The sequence below is a fragment of the Eschrichtius robustus genome, chromosome 12 (assembly GCF_028021215.1).
Source record: "Eschrichtius robustus isolate mEscRob2 chromosome 12, mEscRob2.pri, whole genome shotgun sequence".
Lineage (NCBI taxonomy): Eukaryota > Metazoa > Chordata > Mammalia > Artiodactyla > Eschrichtiidae > Eschrichtius > Eschrichtius robustus.
This window is the reverse complement of record NC_090835.1, coordinates 26,537,076-26,552,283: the sequence shown is the minus strand read 5'-3', so window position 1 is coordinate 26,552,283 and position 15,208 is coordinate 26,537,076. Positions and strand designations below refer to the sequence as shown.

Here is a 15,208-nt window from a genome sequence, read left to right as displayed (position 1 = left end):
ACAATCAAACATGTCTTCGCATATTGTCAAGTTTCCTGGGGTGTTTAAAGGATGCAGAATCTCCCTCAGTTGAAAACCACTGCTCTAAATGATAAAAATCACAGGATTGAATTCCAAAATGAATTCCAGCTCCCATCTCAAAAATGAAAAAGTATTTTGTAACATGTTTGTCCATGATGATCAGAGCACTGAAGGATTCTAGAAACTGCCCTTTCATCATTTTTTTCTGCATTAACCCCTCTGGCAGCTTCCCCCTAACAGGAGAAAGGCCCAGTCTGTTTGTGGGTAGAGCTGGGGAGGCTCCCTCCCATTCTGGTAACTCCAAGATGGAGGGAGTGGGTGGGGTATGGACTGTGCATTCACTGAAGGAGAGGGAAGCAAGTAAGGGCCACAAGTCTAAGGTCAGTCCCACCTTCAAGCCTTTGCTTTAGCTCTTTCCTTTGCCTGGAGCTCTCTTCTCACAGATCTGCATATGGCTAGTTCTTTTTGATCAAACAGGGCTCAGTTCTGTCACTTTTTCAGAGACCACCCAACCAAAAATAGTGCACCCCCTCAATCATGCCTTATCTCATTATTCTGTTGCTTTTTTTTTTTTACCATAATATTTAACCTCTGAATTTGTTTTCTTAGTTTGAGCACGTACTTATTTCCTATTTCCAAACAAGTAGAGTGTGAGCCCCACTGGGGCAAGGACCTTATCTTTTTCATTCATTGCTGTATTCCTTGTACCTGGCACTGAGTGGCAGCTCAAACAATCTATGTTGTACAAATGAGTACAGCATACTGTGCTTGACATGGTCATTACAAGTGTGATGGTATTGCAAATGTGGAAATACAGGGGGCCGTGGGAGTGAGCACAGAGCTTGGAGATCTAAACTGTCTCATAATATGATATGAGACCAGAAGGCTTTGGCCAGGAGTAAAGACTAAAACAGTAAACAGCTATATATATATTCTAGAATGTATATATTAACCCATTTAATCCTCGCAGTAACCCCACGAAGTGGGTACCTTTGTTGGACACCATCGCCATTTAACAAATGAGAAAACCAAATGGGTACCCAGAGGCTAAGCTAACTTGTTCGAGGTCATACTGCTCGTGGTATGGAGAGCTGAGATGTGAAACTGAATGTTCTCATATTAGAGCCGCACCCTGAACCATCGCACTAATGGAGGAAGACAGAGGTGGTGTCGCAGAGGTGAGAGAGAACATGATGTTGGAAGCTGGAAGGAGTCCAGGTGGATTATGGGGAGAGAACAAAGAAGAGGGTGGCGAGGGATGAAGTAAGCCGGATAGAAAGGAAGATGATCAAGGAAGACCTCATCAAAAGACCATCATTAGCAAACTCTGGGAGTCATCTGTAATGGAACACAACTCTCACATTGCAGCTTAACATCAGCCTTCCCATAAGCCATTGGGTGGATTTAATTTCTTATGACCAGGTCCAATTTATCAGTTGGTGATATTTAGAAAGGTGTTCATGGTAGCTGTCCTACCTTCAACCATCATTTTCTCTTTTTTTTAAAATTTATTTATTTATTTTTGGCTGTGTTGAGTCTTCGTTTCTGTGCGAGGGCTTTCTCTAGTTGCGGCGAGTGGGGGCCACTCTTCATCGCAGTGCGCGGGCCTCTCATTGTGGTGGCCTCTCTTGTTGCGGAGCACAGGCTCCAGATGCGCAGGCTCAGTAATTGTGGCACACGGGCCTAGTTGCTCTGCGGCATGTGGGATCTTCCCAGACCAGGGCTCGAACCCGTGTCCCCTGCATTGGCAGGCGGAGTCTCAACCACTGCGCCACCAGGGAAGCCCCCAACCACCATTTACAGGGAGAACAAAAATACTGAGCCGAGATGCATAGCATCCTGGTTTGTTTTTTTTTTTTCAAGAAAAGGCAACAGCATTAGTTTTTATCCTGGATTAGATGGTTTGTCCAGTTGTAGATGCTGTAGAAAGGAAGCTGAATGTTAATTAGATGTCAACAGTAATCATGGTGATTATGTTTTTTGAATAGTTATTGGGAATAGCTGGATCCACATCTAGAATGTGATGTGAATGACATTTTAATAGTTTTTAAGAGAAAAAGAGAGCAGCCTGTTACTAAGAAAATTACAGTGAATAGAATTAGAGTAAAATAGGTTTCTTAACAAAGGAGTGTAACGATGATAATAGTCACACATGAAGTATATAGGATATATTGAGGAAAATCATAAAAAAGAGGTTTTGAGACAGGATCCCTTATTTAAAAGAAAACCAATTATCTTAAATCTCTGCCTCAGGGTTTCATTGGAATATTTTAGGCTGTATCCTTCTGATTTTCCTTAGAACTGGGTCATATCACAGATTTTATAAACGTATCATTTTAATGATATTTTAATTACATGCTTTTTATCTACTACAGAGACTCTGGTTCTGCAATAACTTCTATGATCATCCATTTCATAAGACATTTTTATTTAATTTATTTTTAGTGTTTTTTAAAATCACAATTTGGAGTATCAATATTTAAGGCAGATATTTATTCTTTTTTTTAATATTGAAGGAGCCCTCCTTATTTATTTATTTAAAGGATGTTCTATTTAAAAGAATCAAGTCACTTGATTCTTTTAAATAGAGCATCTGCTTCATGTATTTAACACATTTCATATAAACCTTGAAGGTAAGGCAAGATTAATCTACCCTCTCAATCTGGAATTTAAAAATCTACAGAAGGGAAAAGCATTGCTCTAATTCTTTGTAATCACAAATTACCAGTAGGCAGTGTCAAAGAACATCCTAGCATTTATTTAGTCATTCATTCAAAAATATTTGTTTCAGACCTACCAGTGTCACGTGTCACGGAAGAGGAGTGGGCAGTAATCCACACCATTACTTGGTGACATTCCTAAGGGAAAAGGACATATTGCCATCGGTATTAGTGGCTCCCTACCACAGCTACTGCAGCCCAGGTGATGGCTGTCCCTCCCCTATCCCAGTTGAGAAACGCGGTTGACATACAGTGATGAACAAGAGAGGCTCAGTCCCTGTCCATAACCATCTATGGGGGGTCTTCAGAATGCAATAGGTGTGATCAATAGTCTAACAGAAGAAATACCTGAAACTGTGGATCACATGGATGGTATACAACAAGGGTTAAGGAAACCTTTCCAGAAGAAATGGCCTATCAACTGATAGAAGGTGGTACCAACTGCAGAGGTAGGGCAAGAGTGAACATCAGATGCAGAGCACTGAAGGCAAGAGTGTGGGACCCCCACAAGGAAGTGAAAATAGTTGTGTAAGGCCAGCTTGTGAAAGATGGAGGAGGCTATGTTTAGTGTTGTATTCAGCTAAGTTTAGGACCCTGTGACAGCCAGGACTTTATCTTAAGAGCAATCAGAAGCAGATAAAAAGTGTTGAGCAAGAGAGCGAACAGATCAGATTAACCTTTGAGGAGGCTCCTCCAGGCTGCCATGTGCTGAGTGGTTTGGAAAGACCAAGGCTGTCATCAGGGAGAGTGGTTTGGAGGCTCCTTCCTGCGAGATCCTGGGTAGGAGATGGTGGTGGCTGGAGCTAAGGGGTAAAAAAGAGTAAATGGATTTGAAGAGAGCATTAAGTAACAGAATCCACAAAACTTGGTTTACTGTAGCTTGACTTCTGTGTTACTGGAGAACATTTCGATGCGCTGGGTTCAACAATAATACCAAAATAATAACAGTGATCATAATAATGGCACTTATTGTGTGTCTACTCCATGAAGAGCACTTTTGATTAACACTTCTTATTTAATCTTCACACCACCACCATAAATTAGACACTGTCAGGGATAGAGAGAGAAAACTAGGGACCAGGGAAGCTGAATCTCTTGCCCAGGATCACACTACGAGTAGGTGGCAGAGCCGTGATTTGAGTGCTGGCAGTCTGACTCCAGAGCCCATGTCCTTGCTGGAAATAAATGTTGGAGACCAATAATGGGATTCATATAACATCTGAGTCTTGAGGTATGTGGGCTAAGAGTGTAGTTTTGTTTTGTTTTTTTACTACCAATACTCTGTTTACTTGTCAGGACCAATATCCTTGGGTTTTCAATGAGATTTATTCCTTTTGCTATGGAGAAGACATAGGTTTGGGGTGGGAAAGAGAAAAAGAGGGAAGAAATCAAATATTTACCAGTCTAAGCATGGATTAGGTATCCAGTACTTTACCTATACCAGGTACTTTTCTAGGTGCTTCATTTTTATTTCTCACTCTGCCAGGTGCAGGGGATGTATTCTTTTTAATCTTCTAAGAAACTCTAGGAGGCAGGAGGTGTGGTTCCATTTGATGGATTCAGAACCCAAGATTGACAGTGGTTTAGCTTTATGTCCAAGGTCATTCCACTAGGACAGGGCAGAGCCCAGCCAGGCTCTTGTTCTCTTTCCAGAGCACAGCGCTGCCTCTCGAAGAGAAAAGTAAGACAGAGGTGTGCAAGGCAGGTAGACCATGGTGCAGAAAGAAACAAGGATGCAAAAAGTAGAGAAGAAAAAGGAAAGCTTTAATGAGCGTAGAATTTAGAGCTGGGCAATCCCACAGCAGGTCTCATTAGAATAACAGGCTTCTCCTCTCTTTGCATTGGTGCCAAGTTCCTTGATAGCGTGTGTTCTATTAGCTTTAGGGCCCCACTTTGAACTCCACAACAATTAGAAGTCAGGACCAGAACCTAAGTTCCAGTCTAGATATTTTTACTGCTGGTCGAAGTGGCTTGGTGCCCTTTGGATTGTTAAAGATCAGTCCTTGTTGAATAATTGAGAGTCCAAGGAATGTTAGCTCACCTCTGAGTTTCCTTGGAGCAGATGATACCTCGACCCACAGTCCATCTGTCCTTCCCCAGGGTCTTAAAATTGGAGGCCTGAAGCACTGGCAGTTTAAATAATTTATTTACTTATTGAAAGTCACACATGTCCCTGGTGGTAAAGCTTACACAGAGTTATTTCCATTGCATCTTGGCTTTCCATGGAGCAGTCACCTGAACCGTTTACGGCTACAGCAGCAATAACCCATTGCAGCACAGACCAGGAGTGGTTCAAGAGTAGTAATGCTCTGTCCAGGTGGCTTCTTTATCCCTGTGACTGACAGAGGGTCTAATTTACGGCAAGCTCTCGAAAAATGCTTGAATGAATGAAGAGTAGCAGGAATGATGAGCAACTTATTCCTGTATAGTGAGGCAGTGTAGTTTAGTGGTCAAGCCTCTGGATGCTGAGATCAGATTGTCTAGGTTCACATCATCCTAGCTACGTGTTTGACATTTAGCTCTCTTGCCTTCAGTTTTCTCCCCTGTATAATGGAAATAATACTGTGGTAAGATATTCCACTTCAAGTGCTGAGTAAGGCCTGATGTATAGTAAGTGCTCAATGTGTTAGCTGTTACTTATTTGTCAGTTTTAATAACTTACAAGTGAGATGCCTTATTTATATATAATCTTCTATCATTTCCCAAAGATACCTTTGCTCAAGAGAAGAAAAAGAAATACACATGCAGAAATCATTCTTTTGAGAGGTGGATCCAGAGGTGCAGTCTAATCTTGTTGGGGAGCAAAACAAACGGGGTGAATAGAAAGGGTACTTGGATGTTAGACTATAACCCAGAGTGGGTGTCTCCATTTTCCCACCCAAGTACAGATGCTTGGGCTCTCCCGGCAGTAACACCATGTTGATATTGATGGCCTGTCTTTCAGAAGGTTAGACTACCCAGGTCCATTTGAAGGGGCTGAAACTGTCCACTCGGATTGGGGTCAGCAAAGACGCTGGACCTACTAAGGGCATCTTTCTATTGAATGATTCACAGGCATCTTTAGCACACTGGCTAACTGGGCTTCTGGGAAAGGGGACACGGAGCACTCACCCGTGGAAGTCCATAGGCTTTGGCTTGGCTTCCCCATGGCTGCCCACAGAGAGCGTGTGCAGTCTCCCTGCTCGCTCTACCCTCTACTCCTCTTCATGAAGTCTCTCCTCTGTGACTCCACCACCGTCCCTCGGGATTTTGAGCCCCACTCCTCTCTTCCTCTCTTCTCTACCCTCTGGGGCTGAGGCACCCTTGTCTTGTCTCCCTACAGATGGATCAATCTGCAGCTTGCTTTCTTCTCGTTCTGATAAGATCAGAGCGTAAACCCGATCTCCTTCCTTCCTTCCTCAGAGGCTTCCATTTTGATTCTCAAAAGCCCTTTCTTCTCTCAACAGCATTCCTTATATATCAAAAGCCATGGTTTCAAAGCTGTTGTTTCTGATGTGGGCTTCAAGAACATAGTTTGGAATTCAGAAACACTGAACATCAATTTCTTTTGTGCTTTTTACATTTCTGCTATAACCACACTAGTTCTCCTTGAGGCAATGTGGTGCTTCTGACTGACAGGATGAAGGGTCATAATCAAGGAAAGGAAGAAAAGTACAATGATGGATGTTTTAAGATCCTATCATGCTACATTACATCCGCTCATTCTGAGTCCCATTTTCAGGTTTCAGCAAGTTGGGCCCTGTCTTTGACTCCATGCTGACACTGATCCCTGGGCTCTGCTTATCATACCCTCACGAAGATATAATATGAGGACCAGTGTGATGTGGGTTTCCTGAAGTTCACACTCATTCATCACAACATCTTTCATCCTTATTTTACAGATGAGGAAACTGAGATTCAGAAAAGTTGAGGCCATCATTTTTGCTGTTCATCACATTTTCAGCTCCCCTTTTAAGTGCTGTTCTACCCCCTTGGTATTAAGTATACCTATATAATTTATTTGGTAAATATGAGTAGAAGTGATGCATGTTACTTATGGGTGAAACTCTGAGAGTCAATGCACAATTCACCATGCTCTCTTTCTCTGTGTCTCAACAATGTGTTCCAGGTGGTGGAAACTCAGTTCACTTACATCCTGGAATAAGGATGACATAGAGCAGAGCCCTGTCTAACCCTTAGTGGACAGGTAATAACACACAAGAAAGATAACTTTGTTGCTTTAAGCCACTGGGTTTTGGAGGTTGTTTGTAAGCCTAACTTGACCTTGATCATCCTGATTAATACAGAAGTCACTCATTCATGCCGTTATTTATCCATTAACTCATTCAACAAATGATTAGTGAATATCTACTCTGTGCCAGATATGGGGTAGGTACTGCAAAAACAAAGCATGATACTTGTTGTTATAGCCTCTGACAACTTATCCACTAAAGTCATGCACTTAATGAAATGATTAAGTTGGGTTTCATACTTAAACCATTGGATTCCAGAGTTTGTGCTCTGAAATGCTACATTCTACTATCTCAAATAGAGATTTCTAGAATAGTTTACAATTGGTTTTTAAAAATCTTTCAGGGGCTGGGTCTCGTCTATCTTAGCATAGCAGGCTAAATTCCTTACGTGTTGTCAGTTCAGTTGTAATGGACAAAGTAAAACAACTTAGACTCACCACCAAAGAGAGGTTGAACAAGATGCCAGAACTTTGGCCATGTTTTATGGGAAAGGCATCAGTCATGTTTTCTGGCTGCCTAGCATCTTTTAAATCCTCTTGTTATGTTTACAGGATTCTCCCACTTGATGGTTCCCACCTCCCCAGTGTGGGAGCCCGAAAACTCACTTCCAGCCTCCTTTGCAGCTAGAACACAGAGCCATATAACAATTCTCTACCAAGCAGACTCACCCCCTCTAGTCTTTAATTCAGAAATGAGCAATCAGAGGGAGAAGGCTTACTGTGGAATCCGTTTAGCTGGGGAGGGGCAACAGAGAGGTCCCGGTGTTGAGAGCAGTGCTGGCAGGGGTGAGTGCCTGGCATGTGTGTCGCATCTGTAATGAGGCTGCAGTGTTGAAAGCAGCTCCTTCAGTAGTACCCCTGCTGGGGGGGAGCAGCGTGCTTCTCATCAGGCTATTTCTAGAACATGATTTGGGACATTATTCCTGGACGTTTGGCATTAAGCCCAGTTCTCTAAACGTCCCAATAATTCTGTGAGCTACCCACTGTCCTTTAATGAACTTGTTTTCTGCTTAATCAGCCACAGTCAGCTTCTGCTTCTTGTAAGGAAGAGCCCCAACTGACGCAGTGTGGAAGCTGAGTCAGAAAAGTTTCCAGCCAGATCCTGGGGAAAGAGAGCAGCAAATGGCTAATCTAAAAGGCACGTGGGTGGGAGGGTGGAGAATTAAAGTCTAGGAAATCTGAGATCAAAGGTGGGAAGGGTTGAAAAGGAGGCGAGCCTCGGGTTCCCCATGAACAAATTGGGGTGAACAGCATCCTTCTGCAGGCCCATGACTCTTAGATCCACTCATTTAGTCGTTCAACAAATATTTAGAGAGCACAGACTGTGGGCCTGGCTCCACGCTGGGCACCGGAGGATATAATGGTGGATAAAACAGGCATAATCCCAATAGTTTTATGTAATGGGAAGGCTGGTCATAATCAAATGATTGCACTAATGAACAAATACACAATTACAAACGAATAATAAAAGAAAGTGATGTTCTAAGTGCATATAATAGGATGACATGACCAAGTGTGGGAGAGCAGCGAAGCCTTCCTGAGGAGGTGATTTTGGAGCTGAGATCAGAAGAGTAAGGACAAGCAGGGGGTGGGACACAGCAGTAGAACATTCCAGTAGACGTGAGCAGCATGTGCACAGATGCCAGAGACAGAGTGAACATGGTCTATTTGAAGAACTATAAACCTGATGAGATTGAGGGGAACAGAAAAGGTGATAATGGAGTGAGGTAAGGCTGTAGTGATACAGCAGAGTCAGGGAAAACCATGTAGAGTCCAGAAGCTCTATTAAGGATCTTGATCTTTTTCCTAAAATCAACAGGAGGCTCTTGAATTAAGTCATGCGCTAACACTGCCAAATTTGCATTCTGAAATGCCATGCTGATTATAGTGGGGACAGAGTATGTGGTCCAGGAGTGGAATGAATACAAGAAAGTGAATTAGGAGCCTATTGCAATAGTCTAGGCATGAGTGGGTTGCTAGATCAGGCTAGGGCATTGGCAGGAGAGATGGAGAAGGGTAGAGTGATTGGAGAGATGGAGAGGAGGAAAATCAATGAACTTCACAATGAGCTAGATATGTGATTTGTGGGCCCCAGCTTTTATGACTTGGGCAACTTACATAAGGACCATTGGAATAGCAACAGTTTGAGCAACAAAAGAGCAGGGACACTACATGCTGAGACTGGGGTGTCTTTGTAACATTCAAGGGAGGAAGTAAGTACAGAGGTAGCTGAATATGAAGATCTGAAGCTCCATGGAGAGTTTTGCCCTGGAGATATCTCTCTGTTGATCTCAAAAGCAGAATCTTCTGTTAATCCCATACCCCTAATTTGTCCCTTCCCCCTCCCCTCTCCCCTTTGGTAACCACAAGTTTGCTTTCTGTGTCAGTAAGTCTGTTTCTGTTTTGCATATACATTCATTTGTATTAATTTTTAGATCCCGCAAATAAGTGATATCACATAGTATTTGTCTTTCCCTGTCTGACTTATCTCACTAAGCGAAATATTCTCTAGGTCCATCCACATTGCTGCAAATGGCAGTGTTTCATTCCTTTTTACAGCTGAGTAATTTTTTAAATATTTCATTGTATATATATACCACATTTTCTTAATGCCATATATAAAATAGATAAGCAACAAGGATATACTGTATAGCACAGGGAATTATACCCATTATCTTGTAATAACCTATAATGGAATATAATCTGCAAAAATACTGAATGACTATGCAGTATACCCGTAACTGATACAATATTGTAATCAACTATACTTCAATTAAAAATAAATAAAATTTTAAAAACTCCACAAAACTGGGGAAGAAAAAATCAGAATCTTCTGAAACTACAATCTGACTAAATGCAGACTGAAAAACCCAAGTTTGGTACATTCACCCATTTATTCATTGCAGTTTTATCGAGCATAGACTTTGCACCAAGTGTGGGCATACAGAGACAAGAAGGGGACGCGGACTTAGAGGAGCGTATAGTATAGTTGTGAAGTAGAAGAGTCAAGACACGAGCATAATAAAATGTAAGTACTGGAGGTACGGACAGAAGTCTTTAGAAAGGCGCATTTTGGAGGGCGTATTTTAGGGTTGAGGTACAGGTATGAGTTTTGTTCTGAGAATGGAGGATAGTGCTGCAAAGGCTTAGAGACATCGGTCAGTACATTGTTCTTAAGGAGTCACCAATATTATTAAGTAAGGCTGAAATAAGGGAATTGGGGGCTGGGCAGTAGTAGAAGGTGAGGCTAGAGATTTAGGCAGAATCCTGGTATCAGCAATCCTATAAACATTTTTAACTTTAACCTAAAGATTGCCAGGTGTCACAGAAGCATTTCAAGAATGGGAGAATGGAATCAGATTTGTGTCTTGCATAGATAGGTGGATGGCTTTAACAAGAGATCAATCTCCAATATCCAAACTTGCTCTCTGCATCTTTTCGGTAGAGGATTTTATATTTATTAGTACCTTTACGGTTCCAAGTGTCCATGTCATTATCTTATCTCACGTGAAGCATGGCAGTTAGAAAATGCATACTTCATCCTTTTCACAGTTAAATTAGATAACGATCACAAAATGTCATTGGCTTGCTCACTTGTTAGAAGCCGTAAAATAACCTTCCTCATTAAGCAACCATATTCTCATCACAAAGCAAATTTGGAACAAGGCACGGTGTGTCTTTAATCTCTCTTTAATTGATGTAGATTACCTTCTGTCATATTCCATGACTCTCCATGTCTTGACTATAGGTGACTTGAACTATGAAGTCCTCTGACATCATTCTGCCACAATTTGCCAAAGGCTCAGAAGGTAGCTATCGGAGGTAAAAGTTTGGGTTTGTTTGGTCTTAATTTAAATGAGTAAATAATTGAGAACAAATTCTGAGAAGGAGTCCCTGCAGGCTTATGTAATGACTTATTTGGTCCACCAATAAAGCAAGACAGAAAATTAAGTTTTGCTAGTTAGGCTAAAACCATTTTCTTCATTGACGTAGGTGATGAGGACAAAAATTAAGACAAGATACTTGGAACAAATAGAGCCCCAAGTACCACTTCAGCAGAGAACAGCTATGCTAAGCTGGGACTTCAAATAGCACTACTATGGATGCTTCTGGCTTACCCTATTCAAATCACTGTGAGTGCTGGTCTTTTTGTATGTTGTTACATGTAAGTTGCCGGCAGCTGCTGCTCATGGTGATTGCTGCTTGGGAAAGAGGAAATAAGGGACTGGGGAAAAACATCACCACCAAATGTGTTTTCCACGCTGCCCAGATGCTAAAAGGTTCTGGTGCTATGGAAATTATGGGGGAGTTGAACATTAACAAAAGAAATGATCTTTTGAAAGCAACGAGCCGCAGTATCATCAAATAAGGAAACTTCTCCGTTTATTTCTTTAGTGACAATTGGAGGTGAGAATAAGAATCTCCAAGAGGAAAAAACATATATATATCTCTGAAATAAAAACAAAGACCCATGGTTGTTTTTCAGGTGGTAACTTGAGTATCTTGATTGACAGCCTCTGTTATGAAGCCAATATTGTGAATAAAAAATGATTCTTATGTGGGAAGAAAAACAAAGGAGGTTTACAGTGGTTTAATAACAGCTTTCTGCTGGCTGGGTAGTTGAAAACTTAAAATATAGTTGACAGTAATTAGTTTTGTGTTTCTTTTTTCTTAACAACATTAAACATTCAATATCTTTTTAAAAAAACTCACACACAGTAGAAACCCATCTGATGAACTCCTTACTCTTTGGAGTTTTATTGAGCTGTGAACGTTTCCCCTGAGCCTGGGTTCTAAGTCTATTGAATTGGAAGAAGTGTAAAAAGAGATTTTACACAGCAAATCCGCCAAGTGCCTTCATCATGGGAACAATGATAGTAAGATGTCAGTAATGCTGGGGCAAAAAAAAAACCTACCCCTGTCTCTTCATTATTGCAATTTATAAATATTGTGAATATTCAAGGTGATTACAGTAACTTTCAAAACCACCCACCACTAATGAAAAACTGGAAGATTTATCCACTAAATATTTTGAAACAATCAAGATGAAATCCACCTGCTACTGAGGTGTTTTGTTGTTGTTGTTGTTATTAAAAGAGAATGTATTTGGCATGGAGAGTATGAGAGTCTGATTGCTGACTGACTGTATAAACGGCAGCTTTTCAGGTTAGATATATAGTAATTCAACCAAATCATTTGCACATGAGATGACGTCCTTTAGCACACATGTTCGTGCTTAAGTCTTCCCCTTAAGTGTATGTGTATATTTTGAAATTTACCACTTTCTAACTTATAGTAAGGTAGTAAAGTGCTTTCTTTTTCTCTCTCTCAGCAGTGAATATTTCCTAAGCTCAATGATGTGTGCAGGAGGCTTGTCCTGGCTCGCAAGAGCCAATGGTCCAGTTTTCAAGCACTCTGTGAGCTGGTTGTTAAACATGGTCATTTTAAAAAATTAAATCATATAGACTTAGAACTGAATAGGTTATATTAAAAAAAGAATAAACACGTAAAAGTCACCATTTTCTAATTATTTCACTACCTCTTACTGTAATCTGTGCTCTTAGGGTGATTCACGTGTGTTGTATTATTCCATTTCAGTTCACATCGCTATATGTAGTAAGAAGCTTGGCATTATATTGTATTTCATTCTATTTTATATGAGTGTGTTTATGTGTAGCTACATAGATATACTCATACACAGGATATGTATCAAACATGCATAAGGTCTGAACATTCTCACTGTTCTCAGTCTTTCCACCCAATAATCTGGAAAGTCTCGTTACAACCGCCCAGATTTTAGGCCCATGAGCCACTAAGATTTAATGGAATATTTGGCTTAATAGAGCCTTAATAGTTTGTATGCATTTTTAATTTCATCTTGAAGGGCAACATTTATGTACCTGTGCATTCTTCCCACTTTGTCTAGGGTTCCTCCACATGCATGCTGAAAAGGACCTGTACCTTAGTAGTATCTCACCTGTTAAACAAACTCTTATTTATTTGAGGGCTTGTGGGAAGGGCCACAGCCTGGCCCTCGAAGGCTCTCTAAATAATCAGACAGTGTGAGTAATGGTACGCCTACTGGATGTGGACTCAGCCCACCTGAGTTCTAGGTCTGGCCTTGCCTCTAGGTCACTGGGTTGACCTGGACTAGGTGTTTCCCTGCCTTAGCCTCAAAATTGCTATAACCATCAAAATGGAAGTAGGACTAGACAAAGTCTAGTCTAATATCCCTTAGAGCTCACACTCTGTGATGTCAGATACTTAGAACTACAGAGTGTTTCCCAGGCACGTTATTACTGCCTTGCCCACCCTCCTGGGCTCAAGGAGAGTGGTGCAAGGGGAGGAGGGGCGCTAAACTGAGAATCTTGTGGTGACAGAGCTACCCCTAGGGTTGCAAACTGGCAGCCCTTGTGTCATATCAGGTCTCAAGCCTGATAATTTGTCCCATATAACGTTTAGTGATTTTTAAAAATTATTTGCCAGTGTTTAAAAGTCAAAATTTCATATTGGATTGCCAGCTTTTCTTGAAAAATTGAGGTCTAGCAACCTTATTCCTCACATTTCCTGATTGCAGTGGGATCTGGGGCCTAGTAGCTGCTGCCTCCATTAAGTGGGTCAGGGACGTTATAGGATAATCATACCTTGAATCCTGACTATAGGAGATGATTTTCCAGGAAAGACATATGGAACTCTCACGTGAGGCATCACAACACTCTACTTTCTAAACATAAGATAGAGAAAATATCATTGTAGACATCAGCTTATAAACAATACCAGGAGTAGGTTCATTTTCTTTGTTGAAAGTAGTCCACTTGGTGAAATTCCAGTTTCTTCACAGTAAAACCTTCCTAGGGGGCTTCCCTGGTGGCGCAGTGGTTGAGAGTCTGCCTGCTAATGCAGGGGACACGGGTTCGCGCCCTGGCCTGGGAAGATCCCACATGCCACGGAGCAACTAGGCCCGTGAGCCACAACTGCTGAGCCTGCGCGTCTGGAGCCTGTGCTCCGCAACAAAAGAGGCCACTATAGTGAGAGGCCCGTGCACCGCAATGAAGAGTAGCCCCCGCTTGCCGCAACTACAGGAAGCCCTAGCGCAGAAACGAAGACCCAACATAGTAATCAATCAATCAATCAATCAATCTTTAAAAAAAAAAAACCTTCCTAGGGAAATAGCTATGATGGTTTGCATAAAATTTTAAGACTGTATCTACATAGGAATAAATCTAACAAAGGAAGTCTAAGATCTTATGGGAAAAAAATGCAAAGTTTTATTAAGACATCTAAAAGAAGATAAGAAAAATTGGTTAGATAAAAAAAATACCCGTGGTGAGAAGACTCAATATTGTAAAGATGCAAATTTCTCTAAATTGGTCTATAAATTCAGTGCAATTCAAATTTTTAAAAATGCATCAAATGTTTTTAGATAAATTTATTTTCCACTTTATCTGAAGAAGTAAAATCCAGGAAAGGCCAAGATAATTCTGAAAGAGAAGATGAAAGAGATAGGGACCTTCAAGATGGCTGAGGACTAAGACATGGAGATCACCTCCCTCCACACAAATACATCAAAACTACATCTACACGTGGAACAACTCCTACAGAACACCTACTGAACGCTGGCAGAAGACCTCAGACTTCCCAAAAGACAAGAAACTCCCCACGTACCTGGCCATGTGGCTGACAGGGTTTTGGTGCTCTGGCCAGGTGTCAGGCCTGAGCCTCTGAGGTGGGAGAGCCAAGTTCAGGACATTGGGCCACCAGAGACCTCCTGGACCCACGTAATATCAACTGGCAAGAGCTATCCCAGAGATCTCCGTCTCAACGCTAAGACACAGCTTGACTCAATGACCAGCAAGCTCCAGTGCTGGACACCCCATGCCAAACAACTAGCAAGAGATGAACACCACCCCACCCATTAGCAGAGAGGCTGCCTAAAATCATACTAAGTTCACAGACACCCCAAAACACACCACCGGACGCGGTCCTGCCCACCAGAAAGACAAGGTCCAGCCTCATCCACCAGAACACAGGCACCAGTCACCTCCACCAGGAAGCCTCCACAACCCACTGAACCAACCTTACCCACTGGGAGCAGACACCAAAAACAACGGGAACTACGAAACTGCAGCCTGCAAAAAGGAGACCCCAAACACAGTAAGTTAAGCAAAATGAGACGACAGAGAAATACGCAGCAGATGAAGGAGCAAGGTAAAAACCCACCAGGCCAAACAAACTA

The 15,208-nt window shown here is 41.7% G+C and overlaps 1 protein-coding gene and 1 long non-coding RNA gene across 3 annotated transcripts in view; one reads left to right on the top strand and one right to left on the bottom strand.

Moving 5' to 3' along the window:
• Positions 1 to 15,208, top strand: part of SYNPR (synaptoporin) — a 296,686-nt gene that overhangs the window by 104,511 nt on the left and 176,967 nt on the right. The gene's annotated exons all lie outside the window — the stretch shown is intronic.
• Positions 1,648 to 7,886, bottom strand: LOC137773291 (uncharacterized). The gene is made up of 4 exons (XR_011075662.1): positions 7,692 to 7,886; positions 3,419 to 3,544; positions 2,819 to 2,879; positions 1,648 to 1,941 (listed from the first exon to the last, which is right to left on the bottom strand). It is a non-coding gene; the product is annotated as an uncharacterized lncRNA (long non-coding RNA).